This window comes from Pan troglodytes, chromosome 6, assembly GCF_028858775.2.
Source record: "Pan troglodytes isolate AG18354 chromosome 6, NHGRI_mPanTro3-v2.0_pri, whole genome shotgun sequence".
In the NCBI taxonomy this organism is placed as follows: domain Eukaryota; kingdom Metazoa; phylum Chordata; class Mammalia; order Primates; family Hominidae; genus Pan; species Pan troglodytes.
In genome coordinates this window covers 15,749,873-15,775,562 of record NC_072404.2, presented here as the reverse complement: position 1 = coordinate 15,775,562, position 25,690 = coordinate 15,749,873, and the positions used below count along the sequence as shown (strand labels likewise).

The window sequence follows — 25,690 nt, the reverse complement described above, 5'->3', positions numbered from 1 at the left end:
AGCGTTTGCAATTGTTATGTATATATAACAGAGTTTGCAATTGTTATGTATATATAACAGAGTTTGTAACTGTTATGTATATATAACAGAGTTTGTAACTGTTATGTATATATAACAGAGTTTGCAACTGTTATATATAACACACACACACACACACACACACACACATATATATATAAACAGAGTTTACAACTTTTGAATACATATAACTATGTTATGTATATATAACAGACTGCTTTACCTCAATGGTACTTGAACATTTTTCTAACATTATTTCTTCTTTTCCATGCTTCATCCCTACTCCAAATAGAAATGTAATGACTGAGAAGGACTTTTATCTTCAAGGTTCAGAAACTCTGTCAGATGAGCAATTTCTCTGGACTGCTAAACAAATGGTTGAACAATTATTACAAAATTTCAAGGCAAAAGAATACTCAGAAATGTGTTCCATTTTTCTGTCGCTTGTCCGAGTTTTTTTCCTTCAGCTGGGCATTGTCCAGTACATGCAGTTATAGACCAAGACTGATCCCTTTCCATCTGGCTGTAGGGCTCTCCCTCACTTTCACTAAGGTTTTTCTACTTGCTATTATTTTTTTCTAAGAAAAATTTCAATTCCAAATTATACTTACCCTTAATAGCAAAGACCATTCTCTATCATCATCAAAGACAGTTAATAAAAATGGACATCATAGTGACTCAGGCAGGAATGCTAACTCCCCACTCATCCTGTCCTAAGACATTTTTCTCTGTTCTTATTAGAGAAAAGCATTTCCCTCCCCAGACCTTTCTGCACCAGCCAGAAAGCAGTAACTGTGTTTGTTGGTGTGTTTAGAGGAGAACCTATATGGGTGGGCCTCAGCCTTTTGGATTCCCTGTCCACAAAGCCCACCTAGTTTATCTACTCTGCCATCATGCACTTTACTTGAGTGGTTTCTATTGCTCTTGTAAACAATGCATAAAGTTGTCCAGGGGTGAAATTTTAGGGAGCTTGATTTAACCGTGGCATGTCAGCCACATTTATGCTTAGTAAAAATGATAATCTGATCTCCATTATTCTATCTCAGGTATTATATTTTCAGTTTGGTTTCAACCTTGGGAGGGGTAAAATGGGTCTTGGTAATTTTCTTCCCAGTCCCCAGAAACACATACATAAATATTTGCTTATCACCTTATACTGTTTTTACACTCAGAAATCCACTGTCAAATATCATTTTCTACAGGAATCTTGAATTTCAAATGAATTTAATATCAAGTGTTGAAGATATAAAAGAGCTTGTAATGCATTGAACATCCCCTCCTCCAGTTTCCTCTGTACTAGAAGAGTATTATGTATCAAGAAAAGTCAATTAAAAAAAACAAACTCATTGAGGATTCACTAGATGCAAGGCATTATGCTAGAAAATGCAGTAAACTAAAAATAAAAAATAAAGTGAAACCAAAAACTAAAGCTGTGATATGAGACAATATAATAAGTGTCACAGTAAAGAATAAGATAGAACGCTATAGCATTTCAAAGGATAGTGAGGTTAGCCAAATCAGAATAGGTTTTATGTGTTGACTACTCAGATATATCGAACTAAAAGATTTTAATGGGAAGAGAATGCAGGGCGGGGAATTCTGAAAATGAAGAGCTGTATTGTAGAAAGAAGAATACACTTGAAAATATCTTCTCATATCTGTTCTTTTCTTACTGACAATCACAAATATTTTAGCTATGAAGTCTGGGCTTTTCAACAGAGTACATTCTGCTTCTTTGTTTTCTTTCCCCTACTTTTTTAAAGACAGGGTCTCACTCTGTTTGCCAGGTTGGAATGTAGTGGTGCAATCATGGCTCACTCACTGCAGCCTTAACTTCCTCGGCTCAAGTGATCCTCCCACCTCAGCCTCTTAAGTAGCTGGGATCACAGGCACCCCACACCATGCCCAGCTCATTTAAAAAAATTGTAGAGAATGGGTCGCTCTAGTTTGTCCAGCTACTCTTAAAACTCCTGGGCTCAAGTGATCCTCTCACTCGGCCTCTTAAAATGATGGGATCACAGGCGTGAGCCCCCATGCCCAGCCTGCTTCCTTATTCTTTATTCCTGTTTCCCTGAACAGGGTTTTCTGTACAGTAGGAAGTCAAGTAGGATCATTTCCCTATTCCATCTGTCCTTCAGGACTGCCAAATTTGGCACAGATTAAGAGACTGTGATAGTGCCTGTCCCAATGATAGGACATGATGATGGTCATAAACAGGATATTTCACTGGGGGAGAAAAATTGAGCTACCAAACTGGATAATTAACGGAAGCTGCTGAAACATTATCCTATAAAGTTCAGCATTTTTTTTTTGCAGTGGGCTTGGCCTTATTAAATTGAAAATTGATGGAAACGAATGACTCTTAAAGCCTCCCTACAATCGGTGTGAGAAGCAATAGAAATCCAGGGTTTGCTGACCTTTGGACTGGGAAAGATGGAATTCCCTGGTTCCTTGTCTTGTGTTTCGTTTCACTTCCCACATTGCCAGGAGGATCATCCTGTTTTCTATAGTAAGAGGCAGGTCAGTTAATCTTCTTTATGGTACACTGCGGGAGAGGCAAACCACTTTTTTAACACGCACTTTGATACTATATAACTGACAGTCCCTCAGTGTTCCTTTGGGGCTCTGACTCTTCAGAGGAACAGCCCACTAAATGCAAGCAAGTGTCAGATATTAACATTGAATTAAAACTGAAGGTAAAAATGGGGACACTGGCATATTCCTGTCCATGAGCTTGACAGGAAATTTATTTTGCTGTAGCTGAAAAGTAATTAACCTCCACTGTGAGAGAATTCTATTACTAGTAGCTATTCTGCCATGCAAAGTGCACTACATGGAAATGTTACAGGCTATCAAGCAGAAACGGCAGATTTGTCTGCATTTTAAACTGAATTTCCATTACCCTATTCTCTTCTCTTCTGTATCTGTACTTCCACACCACCTTCTCTCTTGTTTTCACTGAAGCTGGAAATTGAGACACATACGAAACTTGAAAAAAGGTTTAAATCAAAAGAGTGCTTATAAGGATTTTGTAAGATGTATTCTTTTTTTCCAGTATTTGGAATTTTTAAACAAATAATGTCCTTTGATGTGCTGGAAAAAATGCAGCATTATGCAAAGATACTCAACCATGAATAATTTTATTATGATCATAGCAAAGAAAATCATAATTCAGTGAATTCTATTTATGTTTTCATCTTCAATGTTATATATACAGATATGCACATACACATATATACATAATCTTTATAAGGAATACGTTTGAGGAAATCTACATATTGTCATTTCTGCTGTAATGCTTGTTTTGAAAACAAATTTGTTCCAAAGAAATTGATATATTAAGGAACAATTTGAGCATAATGCAAATTTCATGTGTGATTATGCCTGATTTTGTCAGCGAGAAACACCAAGAGAAGGCAGAAAGCTGCACATGGCTGGACTGAGCCCAGTAGGAATACACAAAACGCACACAGGCACACAGTCAACTATCTCTCAGCTACCTCAGTTCATCACACATGTTATGAGCCACAAACACCCACATCTGGTGTTAGAACTTTCCTTCCAATTTCAGATAACCCCCTTCCACGACTCCACAATAACTTACATGTCACAACCCTTCCAAGAGCAGCCTCACCTCATTACTAAGGTAAAGTTGCATATTTATTGAAGTATTTATGCATTCCTTACGCATTTAACTGTGCTACTATCTTCATTATATTACTACCAGTCTTTCATGTGTCACTAATGAAATTTCTGAGTGTTGTTCTCCTAACTTCTTTTCTCCCCTAAGCCCTTTGTTTTTTATTGCATAATTTGGCATAGAAACACGTATGCTGGATTATAGCAGAACTGACTACACTTCTCTTTTCCTTTTATTATTATGATTAATGTATGTGACTCTTGTTTCATCAATAATGAATGTTTCTGAGTTTGCTATGCATTTGTCACATAGGTACAACAATAGAGTAACCAATCATACTTTATTACACTAGAAAAAAAAGAAGATCTCTTCTCCTAGAAGGCAATTGCTAAGGAGAGGAAAACATAATTTTCAGTATTATTACTGATTTTTTGAAATAATAACAGTGGTCACCATTCATAGACACCTTACCTTGACTTGGAACAGTGCCGTGTCCTTCTTTGTGGATTCCCACACCAACATGGGCAATAGGGTAGGATTATCTTCTGTGTCTTACAAATGAGGAAACCAAGGCTAGAGAGCCCAAACAGCTTGTCCAGTGTTTCCTGAGCTGTTCAGAATAGAACAGAAAACTTAGAAGAATTCCAAAGTGAAAACTCAATTCTGCTATCTCTAACATCTTTCTTATTAGCTTCAAATGTATCCAAGGCTATTAGAATTTGTACTTACACATTATTGGTTTTAGTCTCCTTATTTATAAAATGAGAAAATGTAGGCTCAGGGGATCCATGCACCTTATCCTAGCTCCCCTGATCAGAACTAGAATTTAGAACCCAGATCATCTACTCAAAGTTCATTTCTCCTAGCCTGTTACATTGTGTTTTAAAATGTCAGGGTGAAAAGATAATGAACTCCTGAGAGGGTGTTTGGACTCATACCTACTATATGAAAATTCAGCTAATGAATTGTTTTCTTCCATTCTTAAGTAAAATAATCTACGTATGTATGAACTCCCTAAAATAAGGAGTGGAATGAGGAGCAGCTATGTCACATTTGTGCATTTCCAGAAAAAGAAATAACAAAATCCAGTTCCATATTTTTTCTTGGAACAACATCTAGATGTGGGGTATTTTATGGTAATTACTATTTATAACCTACTATTCTGGGAATTGAACTTTACAAACATGAAAGCCAACTTGTAAATTTTTTCTGACAGAGAATGACACTGAGCACTGGAAAGCAGAAAGTGTTGTACATTCTCTCTGGGATCTGTCACTGTTCATGATCATTAAAGAAGGCAGATGGGATAAACGAATTTCTGTTATTTGACCGTCACAGGGAAGTTGAGATGCAGAACAAAATCACCCCCCTTTTTTTTTTTGATCCTGAAATACCTAGCTGGGCTGTCTGTTTTCACTCTAGGAAAATGCCATGAACTGGTTGTGGTAGTGGTGGTTCAGTCTATTTTAGATACTAAAAAAGGAAAGCCTTTGCTGAAAATTACAGAGGATGTAAATTTTAAGAATTACAGACTAATGGCTCCCTTCTTCTCCCCAGTTGCCCATCAGCCATGTGTGTGAATGACAGCTATGGATTAGCAGCATGCTGCCCTCCTTCTCAGGAAGAGATGGCTGATGGCATGTTGCAGGTATGAAATGTCTTTGGTTTAATGGTGGGCTATGGGGTATTGGGATTTCTTTCTTTCTTTCTATTAAAGAAAGCAGCACTTTAAAGTTACAGGAAGCTCTAGGATTCAAAATTACTATTATTAATGATAAATGTCTAAATACTTTAGTAATAGAGATTTTGAATTTGTAATACATTTGGGAAAGATTTCTACTTCTCTTTCCTTTAAAGAAGTTTTTGAGAAAGAATAATTAAAGTTTATAATCTACTATTGTGGAACTATTTAGAAGCCTTTTATTCTGCTTTTACAAATTCTTTTGTGTGAGAAAGAGAGAGGGAGGGAGAGAGAGAGAGAGAGAGAGAGATGAATTGAATTGTAATTGATCAATTTAATTGTCTCATGATGTAACACTCAATCTTCTCCCCACCCGGCTTACAATCTGTAAAGTTTTTGCCAAGAGTTTAGTTCAAGGGCATATGGAATAAATAAAAAGTGGACTAGGATTCAAAAAAAAAAACTCTTATCAAAATAAGAATTTTTACCTATAGAATGAACTATTGACAAATATTTGAAATAAGTGGTTACTCTGCAAATGTTTATTTTTGTTGTTGTTGTTGTTTGTTTGTTTTAACCTCGATTTATAAATGATTTTTAGTCATGAAAACTCCCAATTGACTCCGACTGTAATGTCCTGGGGGATCAATATGTGTGTAGTTAATTGTACACTGGGATTTTTGCCGAGATTAGCAACAGAGAGGGAAGGCCAGAGATCTAATTGGTTCTGGATCTAAAAGCTTCTATTTTACTCTTGAAGAACTAAAAGAAGAACTTTTCATTTTCTTTCAGAGGTTGCAGTGTCTCTCCCTAGTGAATAGATTTCAGATTTCAGAAAGAGAGAAATTTAAGATTATTTTTAATTTGTTAAAATTGCAGACAGAATACAAGTCACCAATGACAAGTCACAAAGAGCAAATATGAGGACATATGACATTTAAACTTTAAAACAGGAGCAACAGAAAGAGTTGGAAGGGAATAAAGAAGCCAATTCTCTTGAAGATTAACTCATGACCTCAGGCTTAGGTCTGGATGAAAACTGGAATAGAAGCAGTATATGCAGATGATGCGGACAGAGCTATGTAATAGCCATCTATATCAAATTTTAAAATAAAAACATAATTTTCAGGCAAAAAAAATTACGCATTGGAATAGATAAGAACACCATGAAGCAAATTTCTTTTCAACAAAGGTATATAGCAAGAGAAATAGATGGGAACTAATTATATAGGGAGATATCTAAGAAACAAATTTTTTAGGATAATTAGGATGGGTCTTTCTTTTCTTTCTTTTTTCTTTTTCCTTCTTGACTAAATGAAGAAAAGCAAGGGAGTCTTTTGTGAAAAATATTCAGGAAAAAGAAGAAAGATGGAAACTCACATATGAACATCTGTTCTGCAAAGCCACTTGAAAAATAACTGAGTACTAACATGGAATAAAATGTGCTCAGCGTGAAACTAACCATAAGTAATGTAGTAGCAGGGAGGCAGGAAGAGTGACATAAGGAACTGGCGCCCTATGGAGCATAACTTCTGACTGTCCGAATCCAAGTCACCCCCTCAGCTAATGGGAGGGGAAGTGGGGGCAGGCATTATCCAGGCAAATTGCCCGTGAAGTGGCACAAGTTGCAGTTGAATCAAGATCTAGAGATGCAAAAGCCACATTAAAACAAACAAGATTACAAATTAAAGCTTAGGGGTTTTTTAACCCTTTATACAACAGATATGTTTATAACATTGAGATAGATTTTCTTTTAAAAAATGATTCCCCCTTTTAAATTAAAGGGATATTTTATTAATTATGAATATGCAATTTTGAAAATACAATGTAAAATTATGTATTATTTTTGGACTTCTCTTTTATATTAAATTCACGTATTTCTGAGATTATTTTCAACTATTGAAGAGTGTAATCAAATGTTTTAAATTCCCCACAATTCTAAAAATACTTGATTTTTGTATTGGGAATAAGATTATGCCTAAATTTTGCTATTACTCCCAAAAGACACATAATTGGAAAGCACTGATTTCCAAAGAAATTTCACAATCTCTTTTTATTCGAGACCATTTTAAAACATCTTTTGCATAGTTTCATCTTTTAAGGAAATAGGAAAGACATGATAACTTAGTTACTTTCACAAACATAGTATATTTTAAAACAAAAACGGCCGGGCGCCGTGGCTCACGCCTGTAATCCCAGCACTTTGGGAGGCGGAGGCAGGTGGATCATGAGATCAGGAGAGATGGAGACCATCCTGGCCAACATGGTGAAACCCTGTCTCTACTAAAAATACAAAAAAAATTTAGTTGGGCATAGTGGCACACGCCTGTAGTCCCAGCTACTCGGGAGGCTGAGGCAGGAGAATCGCTGGAACCCAGGAGGCGGAGGTTGCAGTGAGCCCAGATCACGCCACCCCACTCTAGCCTGGCGACAGACCGAGACTCGATCTCAAAAACAAAACAAAACAAAACAAAAACAACCTCTTTCAAGTTGACATGTCGTATACTCTAATCTGTGCCACATTTCTCTACAAAATAAAAAGGTCTCAAAGGAAAGAAGTGCTTCTCCTTAAGGTCACCTGTAGTAGTATTGTATTATTAGTATTTTTCATATTCAGGCTACCAGATTCCACAGTGTTTATCTTCCTTGCCTTAAATGTGTTGTCTGCACAAGTATATTCTCAGCAGTTTCTGGTGCTTGTTTTATTTTTGAAGCTAAGTGGTGAGCTAATAAGTATTTACATTTTTATCATGCTTTAAATTATGCACATACATTGTATGAAGAGTATTATATATGATTTATCTAAGAGTAAGCTTTTTTAAAAGTGATGCCTCTTCCTATCTGTAACATTGTCTTGTAACTGTTGATCTCTTTTCCTCTTTCCTTGTCTATATCCCCTGTCCCCTACATTCTTTAATAAAGACCTTTAAAGAAACATAATTCAAAATGTGAGAACTAGGCCAGTGTACAGACTTCATTAACGCCCTTATATTCCTACTAATCTTTTTTCAATGTGCTTGTATTGATAGCATTGAAAGACAACAATAAAATCTGTATTAGAGTTTTATTTCGTAAGCAAACTGTCAAAACCCGATGTAATTGATGTCTTATAAGTAAGATGAATCCCATACATGACAAAGTAAGTGTATGGATTTCATTGCGATGAAAGGAAAAGAAAATTTAAAAAGCAGTGAGGCTGTGTTAATGGAGCATATAAAAGCAGAAACACTGTTATTATTACAGAATTCTTATTGGTTACTGGGATTCTGGTTATATTCTACTGCCATTTAAATAGGTTCTACTGAACAAGCCACTGCTGTGCTTGTGTTTTGAGAAAGCAGACCTGAAGCAAAGTCATATGTGTGAACCCTTTCCTGAAGAGGGAGGGACAGTGGGAGCAAACTAGGAAGTGTCGAAGCCAAATCAATGATGAGGGAATCAGTTGGCCATCACTAAAGGCAACTGGCTTCTCTACACTGTGGAACTTAACGAGAAGCCCTGTGAAATATATTTCAGGACCATCTCTCTGGGAAAGGAAGGGGAATGCATTTAATCTACAAGTCGTATGCCCATAAGTCATTTTGATAAAGAGGTTTCTTCAGAGTCCTATACCCATCTCTCAACAAAGAAGTCCAAGGGCAGGAGTTGAAAGGCACATGTGCAATCTGGATGCCACCAGGCTGTCCAACATGAGGCTGATTGGAACTATTACAGAAATGATCACTGCTTTACACAATGGTTGCTTTGAAAAAGACAGGAGAGGCCAGGCATGGTGGCTCACGCCTGTAATCCCAGCACTTTGGGAGGCCGAGGCAGGTGGATCACAAGGTCAGGAGATCGAGACCATCCTGGCTAACACGGTGAAACCCCGTCTCTACTAAAAATACAAAAAATTAGCCGGGCATGGTGGCGGGCACCTGTAGTCCCAGCTATTCGGGAGGCTGAGGCAGGAGAATGGCATGAACCCAGGAGGCGGAGCTTGCAGTGAGCCGAGATTGCGCCACTGCACTCCAGCCTGGGCGACAGAGCCAGACTCTGTCTCAAAAACAAAACAAAACAAAAAACAAAAACAAACAAACAAAGACAGGAGAAGGTTAGGGCATCTAAAGTGATGCATGAGAGATGTTCAAAACAGCAAGCTTTAATGTAAACTTGGAGACAATCTACATAATGCCCCTAAAAGAGAGACAAAAAGACAAATAAACAAATGAAAAACAATTAAAGAATGTTGCACATAAGCAGAGATCATAGACAGGAAATAGAATACTCTTAGAAGATAAATTAGGAATACTTCATAACTATTATAGAAAATCAAAAGTTAAAATTTACTAAATCAATTTGATAGCAGGGGAAATATTTAGATTCTAACAATCAATTGTTTGTTTTTCTTTTCTTTTTTATTTTTTTGAGACGGAGTCTTGTTCTGTCGCCCATGCTGGAGTGCGGTAGCGTGATCTCGGCTCCATTCTCCTGCCTCAGCCTCCCAAGTAGCTGGGACTACAGAATTGTTTGTTTTTCAACAAATTTTTTTTTTAGTTCCTAGTATATGTCAGGTAATATGTTACATATTGGAATAGAATAGTGTTCCACAAGGCAAAATTCATCTGCCTTCCCTTATGAATATTGAATCCATTAGGAAGATACACACTAAACAGATTGTGTACCTACAACTGTTTATTAAAATATATGGGAAATGCTACAAGGAAAAATGGAAGGCACAATGATAATATTTTTAGGGAGCACCTAACTGGTCCTGTAGCACAGTTATGTTTATGCAGAGACATAAGAGGAGGCAAAAGACGATGTTACTGTATTCCACACAGCTGGACTAGCTACATCATTCTTTCAGTGCTGTGTACTTTAAACGTTTTATTTTAATTAATTATCATTATTATTTTTGGAGACAGGGTCTTGCTCTGTTGCCCAGGCTGGAGTGCAGTGGTATGATCTCAGATCACTGCAGCCTCCACCTCCTGGGCTCAAATGATCCTCCCACATCAGCCCCATAGTAGTTGGGACTACATGCCTGGCTAATTTTTGTATTTTTTGTAGAGATGGGGCTTTGCCATGTTGCACAGGCTGGTAGTGAACTTCTGGACTCGAAGAATCCACCAACCTTGGCTTCCCAAGTGCTGGGATTGTGGGCATTAGCCACCATGCCTGGAAACCTTTCAAATCCATCCACCTTTTTCCTCTCCTATGGCTACTATCACCTTAGTGCTTGACAAATGATTGGATATTGGGAGTGAAGTGGATATGGAGAGATAAGCCAGGGGAAGTTTCAGAAGAAACCCCTTGATGAACACTGGGGGTAACCCTGTCAGATGGCATAGCCCAAGTTAATCATATTTGCAAAGGGGGTGTACCAGAGGCATCTTTTAGAGGCCTCTTTGGGTGACTTTCAAGATGGAAATATCAAAATTCAATTATAGTGATATTCAGAAAAGAAGAGGAAGGTGGGGGGACCTGTAGAAATCTCTCAGCTAATCATAGAGCCCAAAAGAGGCCACATTAGTAGCTGTTTACAACAGACACAAATGAACAGTGCCACAACATTTTAGAATATAAACTAATACATCCAACTGTTTTTAGATTAGAAAACAATCCAACTCTGCTAGATTAGAAACTGTGTTAGATGCAGTATGTTTGAAGAGAAAGAACATCAATGGGTTTTAGAGACAGGAACCCCTAAAGAGAATTCTCAATTATGTTACTTTCTAAGTATCTAAACTTTAAGTCTAACCTTAACCCAATAATTAAAGTTCTCTGTGCCTCGGTTTCCTCACCTATAAAACGAGGATAGTAATATTTATGTTCCAGGTTAGTTGTGTCAATTAATATCTATCAGAGTTCATGTACTCAATAAATGTTAATTTTCTTTGTCTTCCCCGCTCAAAGCTGTTTATCAAAACTGGGTACGTAGAATTTGACTAGTGTGATTAAATATGTTAACATTCTCTTGTGGGTGATATTTGACCAGTGTCCTGCTAAAACAGATGATTCATTAAAATTACTCTCTTCAATATATTCAGATACCCCAAAGCCAAAGCAATTGTGTAGTGGTTATGAAAAAGTTCTACAATTAAGAACAATACATACAACAACTTGGAATAATTCTTTATTCAGAAAACATTATGAATCAATATGATAAGCCTGGCATATGAAGAAGAAAAAGCTTTGATACTGAAAAGAATCATTAATGAAGGTGCAATTTCAGCAAGATGGTAGAGTAGGAGGTCCCAGCATTGCTTTTCCCCACAAAGAACAAGAATTTGGTAGCTATTTATGAATGAAAATAACTCTGAAAGAGCTCAATGTTCACTTGAGAAAGAACAGCAACCACCCTTCTCCCTTTTCTTTCCCCAGAGCCATCCAACATGCTGCTGCTACGGGTGCTTTGGCCTAGGGACCCAGCATAGCCACTGTGCATGTGCATGCAAATGACCTGGGATTTCCCAGTGTAAGCTCTTGCCCCATTGCCATGCACCCATAGCTAACACGTGTATGTAGGCTCATTCATGCCGCTAACACCAGCCTCCATAGCTGCATGTGCACAAGCAGCCAACTCTACCGCCTAATGTTTGCTGAAAGTCATAGCTGGTTCCTATAGTTGAATGTGCATATACAACTCCAGTTCGTGCCCTCAGAATCCTACAAACACATAGCTGGTCTGACCCCTGTTGCCACCCTACAGTTGACTTTGCAATTGTGCACATGCATACTACCAGCCTCCAAAAAACTCATGCCCCACAGTTGACTCCAGCCCCTGCCTCTAATTCTGTACCATACCACCATGCACAAGGCTGCAGCTGGCACTCTGCTGCTACGCATGTGCTGTCAGCCAAGATCTGCAGCAGAATGTGTACACACAAGTTCTGGCTCACATCACTTCCTACCCCAGCACCTTGCTGCTGAACCCAAGTTGTTGCTAAGGACCCTAAGAGCCCTTATGGCCACTGTGGACCTCCTAAAGCCCTCACCACCAAGGATCACACAGTTGTTGACATCCCAGATTTCAGTTGTCTAACTCAATATGACACCATGTCCAACTGGACCTGGAGTCACCACAGACCCACAAAGTTGGCAACCTACACCACTAGATCTGTGGCCACAGTGTGCCCCAGAGTGACCCATTTCCCCTGGTACCAGATGAAGGCTTTTTATTACCAAAACTAATATATACTGCCGGGAAAATGTGACTATGTTTTTCAAATGAGCACCTTTTCAGGGTGACAAGTATCACAAAAAATCAGGGAAACATGACATCACTACAGGAAGAAAATAATTTTTCAATAACTGGCCTCAAAGAATTGGAGTTCCATAAATTGCCTGACAATTAGAAATAATTGTTTAAAGAAGCTCAGTGAACTATAAGATTATCCAGAATAAATTTTTTAATGAAATCTGGGAAAAAATACAAGAACAAACAAGAATGTCAACAAAGAGTTAGAATACAAAAGCACCCCAGAAAATTCAGAGCTACAGAATACAATGAGTAAAATAAATGCAAACAGAGAGCTTCAAGAACAGACTGTACTATGTAGAAGAAAGCATAAGTGAACTTGAAAACAAATCATTTGGTCAGAGGAGAAAAAAACAGGAAAAAATGACAAAGAATGAAAAAAGCCTACAGAATCTGTGGGATACCATTAAGCCATTAAGACAGCTAAGTTTTGCATACTAGGAGTTTCTGAAGAAGAGAGAGAAAAATAGAGAAACATGTAAAATGCTTTTTTAAAAGAAATAACACCTTAAAAATTCCCAAGTCTGAGAAAAAATATGAATATCCAGGCTCATGAAACTAAAAGATCTCCAATCAGATTCAATCCAAAGAAGAGTTCCCCAAGATACATTTTAATCAAACTGTCAAAAATCAAAGACAAAGAAAATATTTTGTAAGCAACAATATTGAAAAAGCATATTACAGACAAGGGAACTTTGATAAGGTTAAAGAAGTTTTCTCAGCAAAACTTTGCAGGACAGGAGAGACTGGAACTCAAAGAGTTGGAAAAAGCAACAAAAATTATCAAGAATATTACAACAAACAAATTATTCTTTGAAGATGAAGGAGAGATAAAGACAGTAACAGATAAGCAAAAGCTGAGGGAGCTCATCACCACTAGACTTGCCTTACAATAAATACTAAAGGGAGTTCTTTAAACATAAACAAAAGGTGGAGAATTAGTAACATAAAACCATATGAAAGTTTAAATTCACTGGTACAAGTAAATATATAATCAACTTGAGTATACTCTACTGCTGTAGTAGTGGTGTGTAGATCACTGATAACTGCTAACTAGTGTAAAAAGGTACTATAAATAACCACAGCCTACTCTTGTCGCTTGTACTTAACATTATACTGGAAGTACCAGCAGGAGTGATCAAAAGAAAAGAAGAAAGGCATCAAAATTGGAAAAAAAGAAGTAAAATTATCCCTGTTTGTAGATCACATGATCTTTCATGTAGAAATTCTAAAGATCACACAAAAAATGTTAGAACTAATAAATGAACTCAGAAACACTGCAGGATACAAACTTAAAATACAAAAATTATTTGCACTTCTTCACCTAAAATAACTATCCAAACACAAATTAAGAAAGCAATCTCTTTTATAATAGCATCAAAAAGAGTAAAATATTTAACAGTACATTTAACTAAGGAGATAAAAAATTTGTACACTGCAATCTATAAAATATTGATAAAATGAAGAAGAAACAAATAAAATGATATTCAGTGCTCATGGACTGAACAAATTAATATTGTTGAAATGTTCATACTACCCAATGTAACTTATATATTTAGTTTAATACCTATCAAAATTGGAAGGACAGTTTTCACAGAAATAGAAAAAACATTTAAAATTTGTATAATACCACAAAAGTTCCTGAATTGTCAGAGCAATCTTAAGAAAAAGAATAAAACGAGAGGCACCACGCTTCCTGATTTGAAAAGATACTACGAAGCCATAGGAACCAAAATAGTATGTCTCTGGCATGAAAATGCCGACCAGTGGAACAGAATAAAGCCCAGAAATAATCCCAAGCATGTATGATCAACTAATTTTCAACAAGGGCACTATGAAAAAAAAATGAGGAAAGAAGAATCTCTTAAATAACTGCTGAAGAGAAAACTGGTTATCCACATGCAAAAGAATGAAGTTGCACCGTATATGTAAAAATAAATTTAAAATACATGACAGACCTAAACATGAGACACCTAGATGAAAATATAGGGCATATGCTTGACAACATTGATCTCAGCAATGATTTTTTATATGATCACCAAAGTACAAGCAACAAAAACAAAACTGAACAAGTAGACTACATTAAATTTAAAGGCTTCTGTACAGCAAAAGTAACAATCAGCAAAACAAAAAAGCATCCCAGAGATTGAGTGAAAATATTTGTGAACCATATATCTAATAGAGTTACCTTCCAAAATATATAACAAACTCTTACAATTCAATTACAAAAAACAAATGATTTAATTTTAAAATGGGCAAAGGAACTGACATTTTGTATGTTTTCATTTGAGAAATATCTATTCCTCAAGATTTACAAATGATAAACAGGTATTTAAAAAGGTGCTCAATTTCTGTTATCACAAGAGAAATGCAAATCAAAACAACAATGAAATATCACCTCAAATCTATTAGGATGACTATCATAAAAAAGAGAAGAGACAATAAGTGGTGGTGAGGTGGTGGAAAAATGGGGATGCTTGTACACTGTTGTTGGGTATGTAAGTTGATACAGTCATTATAGAAAATTGGGGGCTTCTTCAAAAATTAAATCTATAATTACCATGTAACCCAACAATTTCTCTTCTGTGTATAAATCCAAAGAAAATGAAATCAGTACCTTGTATTTGTGCATCTTTGTTCATTGAGCCATTAATCCCCATAGCCAAGCTATGGAAAAACCTCAGTTTCTGCCACTAGATGAATGAATTAAAAAATAGTAATTTATTAAAAAATAAAATTTAGCCTTAAAAAAGGTGATTTTGCCATTTTCAACAGAATGGATAAATCTGGAAAACATTGTGCTAAGTGAAATAAGCAAGACACAGAAAGAAAACTAAAGCATGATCTCAATTATATGTAGAGTTTTAAATTAGTTAAATGTATGTTATAGAAACAATCGTCAAATACTGATTTCTGGTGGTGGGAACATGGGGAAAATAGATATAAGTCAGAGTACCATGTTGCAATTATATAAAATGAATAAGTCTTATGTATTGGATGAGGACTACAGTTAATAATATTGTATTGTATACCAGAAATTTGCTAGAAAAGTAGATTTTAGATGCTTCTACCATGGAAAAAATTATGTGAGATGATGGATATGTTTCTTGGCTTGACTGTAGTAATCATTCCACTATGTATATATATATTAAAACATCATGTTGTACATCTCAAATATATACAATTAGAATACATGTTTAAAATAAGAAAAAGATATGAAATTTATTTTCAAACAAATATTTAGAATAAAACAGAAATTTTAAATTTTATATAACTTTTACTAATTTTTTAATATTCTACAATAAGTTATACTATTTATCATTTCATTTTCTAGGCATATAGCCACAGATAATATTTTAACTTAACCTAAATAAAAATATTAACTGGTAAAAATTACCTTTACTAAAGTAATCGAAAGATTTAAAAGTCTCTGTTGTTTGCCTGTTTTTTTATGACTTGATTCTCATGACCCTAGCATGATACAAAGTTATCTGAAATTTTCACCATATAGATTTTTAAGAATTTTTCTGAAGGGATCAAAGTTTAACATATATAGCATTCTGTAAAAGGTGTAAAGTGAACTTTGTTATCGATGTTAAATAATCATATATTGAGTAATATTGGCTTTTATCTGAAATCTAATGCTCAATAAAAATTTAGATTTCTGATAATAATTATTTTAAACAATAAGAATAATTACAGGCACAGTACTTCCACACTAAAATTCTCATAGAATATAATATTTTATGACTATAAATCAGCTAATTTTATTTGAAGCATTATATAGAAAAAAAAGGCGATTGAACAAAATTAGTAAAGTTAGAACTTCTTGTTTATCTAACTTAATCCTTAGATTTTTCTGAGCTACAAGAACATGTTGTATTACCAGATCCTTGAAATTCACTTCAGAATCTTTGCCACAGAGTTATCCTTTATTTAAGTTAAGCCAAGTGTCTTTAGTTAAATTAAGCTAAGTGTCTTAAATTAATTCATAGTTTACGTTTTTAAATTTTTGATATTTTTATTTCGTGAGCTGAGCCTTATATGTGTTGCTTTATCTTAGTGATTTTATATATGTCAGTCCACTTTTTTTTTTTTTACAGAAACACAAAATCTGTCCTTAATAATTTCCAAGTTTCTCAGTACAGAGAAATTACTTGTTAAGTTTCCTTTTTAAGCTTATATTTTCTGCTCTGAAGAAAAAAGAGAAACCAAAACTCTATAAAAACACTTTGAAAACATTTTGGAAGTTTCACAATGAGACCAAATTATACATTTCTGAATGAATATGAGAAACATTTACCCCACATCTTTTTCCTTCTGTTTTAATTTTTTGTTTCTCTCTTCAGCTGCCATCCTTTTTAATGGAAAGTGCCTGTGGTTTTGTTTGTTTGTTTGTTTTGGTCATTTTGTCTCAGAGTACATTTGGTCATTGTGTATTCAGTCTCTTAGGTGAGTTTTCTCTTCTTCCTCCTTCTCCTTCCCTTCCTCCTCCTCCTCCTTCTCTTCTCCCCTCCTCCTCTACCTCCTCCTCCCCCTCTTCCTCCCCCTCTCCCTCATCCTCCCCCTTCCCCCTCCTCCCCTCCCCCCTCTCCCTCCCCCTCCCCCTCCCCCCTCCCCCTCCCCCTCCCCCCTCCTCCTCCCCCTCCCCCCTCCTCCTCCCCCTCCCCCCTCCTCCTCCCCCTCCCCCCTCCTCCTCCCCCTCCCCCCTCCTCCTCCCCCTCCCCCCTCCTCCTCCCCCTCCCCCCTCCTCCTCCCCCCCCTCCCCCTCCTCCCCCTCCCCCCTCCCCCTCCTCTCCCCCCTCCCCCTCCTCCCCCCTCCTCCTCCCCCTCCCCCCTCCTCCTCCCCCTCCCCCCTCCTCCTCCTCCCCCTCTTCCTCCCCCCTCCCTCATCCTCCCCGTTCCCTTCCTCCCCCTCCCCCCTCCCCCTCCTCCCCCCTCCCCCTCCCCCTCCTCCTCCCCCTCCCCCCTCCTCCTCCTCCCCCCCTTCCTTCTTCTCCTTCTGCTTCTGCTTATTCTGCTGCTGCTGCTTCTTCTCCTTCTTCTCCCTCTCCTTCTCTTTCTTTCTTCTTCTCCTCCCCCGCCTTCTCCTCCTCCTCGCTTCTTTCTTCTCCTCCTCCTCCTTTTGTTGTGATACCATGTATTATCTAAGCAATATGTTAAGATAACCCAGAGGAATTTTGTGCTGTCATATTTTAGGAACTAGAAGTAGTTTTAAACATCATTATGGATGCAGAGTAACTGCCCATATTTATGGGGTACATGTGATATTTATAGGTAAAAAGCTACAGTATGTAATGACCAAATCAGGGTCATTTGGGGTATACATGACCTCAAGCATTTATTATTTCTTTATATTAAGAACATTTCACTCCTTTAGTTTTTTGAAATATGAAATGAATTATTGTTAACTATAGTCTTCCTGTTGTGTTTTTGAGCACTAGCTCTTATTCCTTTTATAACTGTACTTTTGTTCCCATTAACACTCCCCTCTTTTTTCCTCCCTCCCCACTACGTTTTCCAGCCTCTGGTAGCCATATTCTACTCTCTCCTTTCACATAAGAATGAGAATATGCAATATTTCTCTTTCTGTGTCTGGTTTATCTCAGTTAACATAATGTCCTCCAGTTCTATCCGTGTTGTTGCAAATTAGAGGATTTCATTCTATTTTTGTGACCGAATAATATTCCATTGTATATATATATATATTCTGTATCCATTCATTTGCTAATAAACACTTAGGTTAACTCCATATCTTGGCTATTATGAATAATCTTGTAATGAACATGACAGTGCAGACATCCCTTCTATATACCGATTTTTTTTCTTTTGAATATATACCGTATAGGTGGGTTTACTGGATCATATATGGTAGTTCTATTTTTAGTTTTCTGAGAAACCTCTATACTATTCTCCATAGTAGTTGCAGTAAAATATATTCCTACCAACTGCGTGTGAGGATTTCTTTTCCTCCACATGCTTGCCAGCATTTATTATTGCCTGTCTTTGCATGAAAGCCATCTTAGCCAGGATGATATTTTTTTACAGGCATATCATGAATAATAATCATATCAGGATAAATGGGATATCCATCCCCTCAAGTATTTATCATTTATTCATATTTTAATAATTCAAATTTTACTCTTTTATTTATTTTTAAACGTGCAATAAACTGTTGACTGTGTTAACTCTGTTCTGCTATGAAATATTAGATCTTATACATTGTATCTAAGTATATTTTTGTACCCATTAACCATCCCCACTGATTCCGTCCCTTACTACCTTCTGGTAACTATCAGTCTACTCTCTGTCTCCATGAGTTCAATTGTTTTATTTTGTAGATCCCACAAATGAATGAGAATATGTAAAGTTGTTCTTTCTGTGTCTGCCTTATTTCACTTAACATAATGTCTTCCAATTCCATTCGTGTTATTTCAAATGACAGGATTTCATTATTTTTATGACTGAATTTATGACTCCATTGTGTATATGTACCGCATTCCCTTTATCCAATCATCTGTTGATGGACAGTTAGGTTGCTTCCAAATCTTGGCTATTGTGAATCACGTAGAGAGAAAGTCAAAAAAGAAACATCAGACTTAATCTGTACATAGAAGAAATGGACCTAATAGATATTTATAGAACATTTCATCCAGCAGCTACAGAGTACATGTTATTTTCTTCAGGTCATGGATGGAGTAGTCTCAAAGGCAGATCACACATTAGGACACAAAACAAGTCTCCATTAAAAAAAAAATTATTTAAATCATATCAATTATTTTCCCCAACAACAAAGCAATAAAACTAGAATTCAATAACAGAGGCTTTGAAAACTGTACAAACACATAGATTTTAAACAATATTTTTTTCTGAATGACCACTGGGTCAATGAATAAATTAAGATGGCGGATGGGTGACAAAGGCACTCTTGTGGTCACTATAGCTGGCACTGCACAAGGTTGCACTTGAGGCCTTGCAGACCAACACAGTACTGGAGTTTGTACAAGACCTGTGTCCACTACTGCCTGGCTACCGCTGATATTTATTGAAAGCCCAAGACCACTTTACTCAGCAGTGATGAATTCTTCCAGAACTATGTTTGTCCCATCAGGGCAGTGGATTCCCTTCTGCTCCAAGGTGGACCTAGAAATACCATCCAGGAGCAAAGACCTGAAATTTGGGGCTTCAGGAATCTGCTTGGTGCTTTTTTTGACTGTGGCTGAGCTGGTACCCATGTTATAAGACAGAGTTTTCTTTACTCTTCCCTCTTCTTGCCCCCAGCAGAAGGAGTCTCTCCCAGAGTTACACTGTGTGGAATTGGGGGATAGGCGACACAGTTACTCCACTGGCTGCCACAACTGGTGTTGCATTGGGTAACCACCAAAGTCCACTGTCTCTGAGATGAGTGCAGCACCAGGACTTGGCTTAGGATTGCATTCTTTGTGACCTGACTGCCATTCAAATTTATTCCAGTTCCCAGGTCATTTTCATCAGCTGGTGGTAAAGCCAGCTCAGACTTGGGTTCCTCCAGCTAAGGTGGGCAATTTCCCTCTGGCACAGGACTGGTCTAAATAACTCTTTCCATGAGCATTGGCAGAATTCTACCCTCTGCAGTATTCCACTTTGACAGGGCAGCACTGAATCCCAATGCAAAGTTTCACACTCACTTCTATCTCCCTCTCCAAAGCACACAGATTTTCTCTGTGCTGAGCTGCCTAAGGCTGGAAGAAGAGGGATACAGGCAATACAAGACTGTCCTTTCTACCTTCTGTAATTCCTTTTTCCTTGATATTGTGTTGAAACCAGGTACTGTAATAGCTCACTTGATTTGGGGGGGCCTGTAAAGGTACTTGCTTTCATGGATTGTTTAATCTGTTGTTCCTACAGGAAGAAAATTGCTAAAGGGCTCTATTCTGCCCTCTTGTTCTATTCCTCCTCCTGCAGAAATTTTGTAAGCATCTAAGTCACTGGCCTTAAGTTTTCTTTAAAAAGTAGCATTTACGACTGTGTGCAGTGGCTCATGCCTGTAATCCCAGCACTTTGGGAGGCCGAGGCAGGCAGATCACCTGAGGTCAGGAGTTTGAGATCAGCCTGGCCAACATAGTGAAACCCTGTATCTACTAAAAATACAAAAAATTAGCTAAGCGTGGTGGCAGGCACCTGTAATCCCAACTACTGAGGCTGTAATCCCAGCTACTGAGGCTGAGGTGGGAGAATCGCTTGAACCCAGGAGGCAGAGGTTGCAGTGAGTCAAGATCGTGCCAACGTACTCTAGCCTGGGTGACAAGAGCAAAACTCTCTCTCAAAAAATAAAAATACATTTTTAAAAGTAGCATTTACATAGTTTAATAAGAGTTTTTTCAGAAAAATTTGACATCCCAGCCTAATAACATTAGAGGTAACCTTTTGTTCAGAAAAGAAGTACCTTGCAATGTCTCAACACTTAGATGAAGAAACAAATTTTATCTAGATACTTTCTCCATAGAAGAACAAAGTTATTAATGACTGAATGTTTTCCTTTTCATTCAGATATTTTGGGGTTTACACAAATAGTCAAAATCTTTCTTTTATTAATTGAATTTTCATGTCAATACCAGCAGGAGTACACTTTGGTAGACTGTTCTCTTAAAATTGCTAAAATAGTTGATGGGCTATAAGAGGCTCATCATTAAGTCATGGATGAGTCACAAATGTCCTTTGTCCTCTCTGAGTCACCAGTCAATTATCATATTCACTTCTGCCCAATTGGGTGGGAGTCTAGGTTTTAGTTGGAACTAAGGATGCAGTGCCTACATCATAAGGCTCATTATTTCAGTGTGAAACACCTGCTGCAAGAGAATAAAAGGCCATCCTGTAACGGACCATTTAATAATTGAGTTAGGAACAAGCAAATGGTCTTTTGTTGATTCTTGATGTCGTCACTCATTTTTTGAAAGTGGCAGTGGGCACAGTAAGAAGATAATTTCTTATTAGATGGAGAAGTATCAAATACAGTTTTTCAGTAGTTTTTTAGTAATTTTGTATTTTACCCTTAATACTTAAAACACAGGTCCTGTTCAGGCTTGGAATTCATGTTTTAATTTCTTGTATGGTTTATGAGTGGCAGTGCTGATTTGTAGAGATCCTCAATACTCAATGCGAGTGTTAGACTGAAGTAAAACAGTGAATCCTGATAGTGACCCATCAACAGCATTCAAAGGCATATAACCCAAATTCACATCTCCCTGGGGAACCCTGAAGCTTCATTAAACACAATTAGTATGCTTCTTTGAAATTCTCAGATGAAAAGGTAATTAATTACCTCTGTGGTCCAAGTATAATATAGTGGTTACACAGCTCTCCCTTTCTTTGAGCTATAATCTCTATCTAAAATTCTAGCTGACAACAGGCTCTGGCAGTAAGCAAAAGAGGTACTAGTGGCAAGCCAAAATTGAGAATCAGGTTTCAAGATGAATGGGGCTCAAATGGCTTCCAGAGTTAACTTGTTTTGAGCATAGTGCAATTACATCATTGCCCAACTGTGGCTCAGTCCTGAGCTAAAAAATCCTGTTATGTTGACATAGAACTCATTTTTACTAAGGAAAACTAGAAATAAGAGGATTTGAATGCTGTGGAAGATTTAAAAAAGCACTTATTCTTCCAGTCTGCACATTTAAAAAATTATTTCGATTAATGAGAATGAATGCAACAAAAACAAAATAAAACTTGGACTGTATTGGGAGAAGCCTCTTATTTACACCTTGGAGGGAATAAGCCTACTTGCTGAATTGTCAAGAACTTACAGAAAGTAGCTTATTCAGGTTCAGAAATTATATTTTATTAATGTTAGTCTTTAATTATGTTAGATTTCCTTTGCAAATATTTTCTTTCTAAAAATATAGATTTTGTCTGGCTATTAACATAGTTGATTTATTTTTCTTGACAAAATTTCACATAATATAGTATACAGGTTGAGCATCCCTAATTAAAGAAAACCTGAAATCTGAAATGCACCCTGATGTGAAACTTTTTGAGTGCAAACATGATGCCACAAGTAGAAAATCTCATACCTGATACATTTGTTTTCTGGTGGTTCAATGTACAAAAACTTTGTTTCATGCACAAAATTATTTATTTAAAATATTGTATAAAAGTAACTTCAGGCTATGTGTATAAGGTGAATATGAAATTATAAATGAATTCTGTTCAGAGTTGGGCCTCATCTTCAAGACATCTCAGTATTTACATGTAAATATTCTGAAAATGTACATGTAAAAATCTGAAAAAATCAGAAATATGAAACACTTCTTGTCCCAAATATTTTGGATAAAACGTGCTCAGCTTGTATTAGTATAACTTATGGGCAGAGCCAGACCTTGTCCGTCAAGATTGAGTTAAAAAATGGGCACAAAAATATAGTTGGAGAGAATGAATAAGATCTAGTATTCAATAGCACAGCAGGGCAACTATAGTTAACAATGATTCATTGTGTATTTCAAAAAACTAAAAGAGTGGAATTGAAATGTTTCTTACCCAAAGAAATGATAAATGCTTCAGGTAGTGGATATCCCAATTATCCTGGCTTGATCATTCCGAATTTTGTGCCCATATTAAAGCATCACGTGTACCCCATAAATATGAACAACTATTATGCATCCACAATAATTATAAAAACTCAGCACTTAATGCCTCTAAATTGACATATGTGACAAACTGACTGATGATACTAACATAGCTCAGGAAAGATTTCAAACAAATTTGTCTGTGAGTGTTTGTTGGCAGATGGCTGATTCGTAAAAGAAAAATAAGGACAAAGGAAGCCATATAAACCATTTTGCTGATTCCTATCCCTCTAAGCAATGGCCATAGAAGAACATGTTCATTCACAGCCTTGTGCCTTAAGGCCTTCCTCCCAGTTGCATTGCTCTGAGTGAGTGGGAAACACTAGGCTCCCAAAGCTAGCTGAGCTTGAGTAATTATATATTGAATCAGAGAGCTACTCTCTTTGGTCTGACAGTAACTTCAGTCTCACCAAGCCACCTCATAATAAATAGGGTTCCTGCTTGTCTTAGAAGGAGAATCCGCTAGTTACACTAACACAAATGTTCAATTTATTGACTATTGACATCTTTATTTCTCTTGTAATATATAAATTAACCCCGGCTTTAAGCATTTGTTTCTTAGGAATTTTGTGAATGTGAATCAACCTCCACCCTGAAACACCAGCAAAATCAAGCATTAGGCTTGCAAGGCTGCCAGCAAGACTTTTGATAATGCTGAATTTTCTGCTGTTGCCTCTTCCTGGATGGCAGTGGTCTATAGTTATATACATTTCTCCCCACTTCCCCCATTAGAAATTGTGCAACAGCAAGAAAAAAATTCAAGAAAAATTTCCTGTAGATTTAGAGGAGGTTTTGAGAGGTATTTTTCATATATTTCATAGTTAAGATATTTCTAAATGTACATTTTTGTCATATTCATATATTAATTAAAAAACTTGAAAGTCCATGACTGGTAATTTTTTTTTTATAATTTAGCTGATGTGTACATTTAAACGGTGTCCACTTAAGGCTGGTGTGCAGGATTTGAGAATTATGTCAGTGAACTGACTAAATGTCCAAAATTCGAATATCAGTTTCTGTTTGTTTCCCTCTTCATCTTCCAGGGAATTTTATACATTGTTCATTTGAGAAAGATAACTGGCAACAATAGCAGCAAGGCTGACAGTTAGTGTGGAGGGAGAAATTCAAAACATGTAAAAAAATTACATGATATTTTATTTAAAATTTTTATGTAATAATCATTTTCCCATGTCATTAAAATTATTTTAGACAGATTTATATAAACTGCATTTTTTTTTAGTATATGAATGTACCATATCTATTTCAATATTTCCCTTAGTTGGGAATGTTTTGCCCATTTCTCACTCTTACTATTTTAATGAAGACTTAGTGGACGTATTTAAATATAAAAAACACACTTAAGGTGCAAAAGACAATTTTCTTAAAATATCTGAAATGTTTTTGTTTGGGAAAGAAAGCTGTTATCTAGTTTCTGGAAATGTTCACCAGATTAGAGGTTGTGTTCTATATTGTAGTCCATATTTGACTTGGCTTACAGACCTTTCAGAAATAAATTCTGAGACTGCACTGTCCATCATAACCCCTCTTCCCATTTAAAGTGGGAGACTAGCAGTTACTCAAACAAGCAAGACACCTGTCAACACTTTGAGACTCACCTAGAAATCTGTTATATCCAGGAGTATTAAAACATTATGAAAATATATGTGGCTTTCTTTTCATGATTTTAGACAAGAACTACCATTCATTTCTCACTACTTGATGAAGAGAGTAGGTGAATTTGTATAAACATTCTTTGATGCTGAGTACAAACAACATTAAGGCGCTATCACTGGAGTCAGATAAGTATAGTTCCAATTCTAATTCCTGAGATATTTGTTCATCTTTCTTTTAAGATGTGAAACATTCCTAGTTAAAGCTTATTTTGCCTTTTTTAGTAATCATAGTGCCTTTAATCTTGACTTTGTGTTTTAGGCTCTTTGCCAAGATGAATTTTCTGTCATTTTAAAAATTAGCATCTGGTGATAGTGAATGCCTATGTCTTTCAGAGATTTTAGTGGACCAATATGTTATATGATAGTGTAAGGATTTTAAAAGTTGTAAAATACTTAATATATACTTTTTATTTTATTTAGAGTATGCTGTATCTTGACATCAGGGAAAGAAAGCATGTACCCTTACACTTTGACTTGTAGTCCTCTTCTTCAAATTAGCATCTTAATAAAACATCTTTCACATTTTATATGTTGCTTTTTGACATCGAATCAAAAGCACTTTTCATTTAACTGTTTGGTTATTATCTTCCATAAGTCATTTCTCTCTCTCTCTCTCTCTATATATAATTTTTGAAACCCAGAAAATATATAAAATATAGAATACTGAATATATAAAGCATATAAAAACATTTACTAGTTGACTTATAACACACAAGACTGAATATTTTCCATTAAGTGGAGATTTCTTCTGGTCATCATAATTTTCCTCACTTTAGCACTGCATTTAAAACCGCAGATTCTGATACTAGCCAGCCTCAGTCTTATAAAGTAGAA

General features: G+C 36.5%; 1 long non-coding RNA gene across 4 annotated transcripts in view; it reads left to right on the top strand.

The window, feature by feature from the left end:
- The window catches only part of LOC134810405 (uncharacterized), a 361,094-nt gene that overhangs the window by 124,447 nt on the left and 210,957 nt on the right, over positions 1–25,690 (top strand). For all 4 annotated transcript variants that reach the window (XR_010158340.1, XR_010158337.1, XR_010158338.1 and 1 more), the window contains exon 2: positions 5,216–5,306. This is a non-coding gene — a long non-coding RNA (uncharacterized LOC134810405). The remainder of the gene's footprint in view (positions 1–5,215; positions 5,307–25,690) is intronic.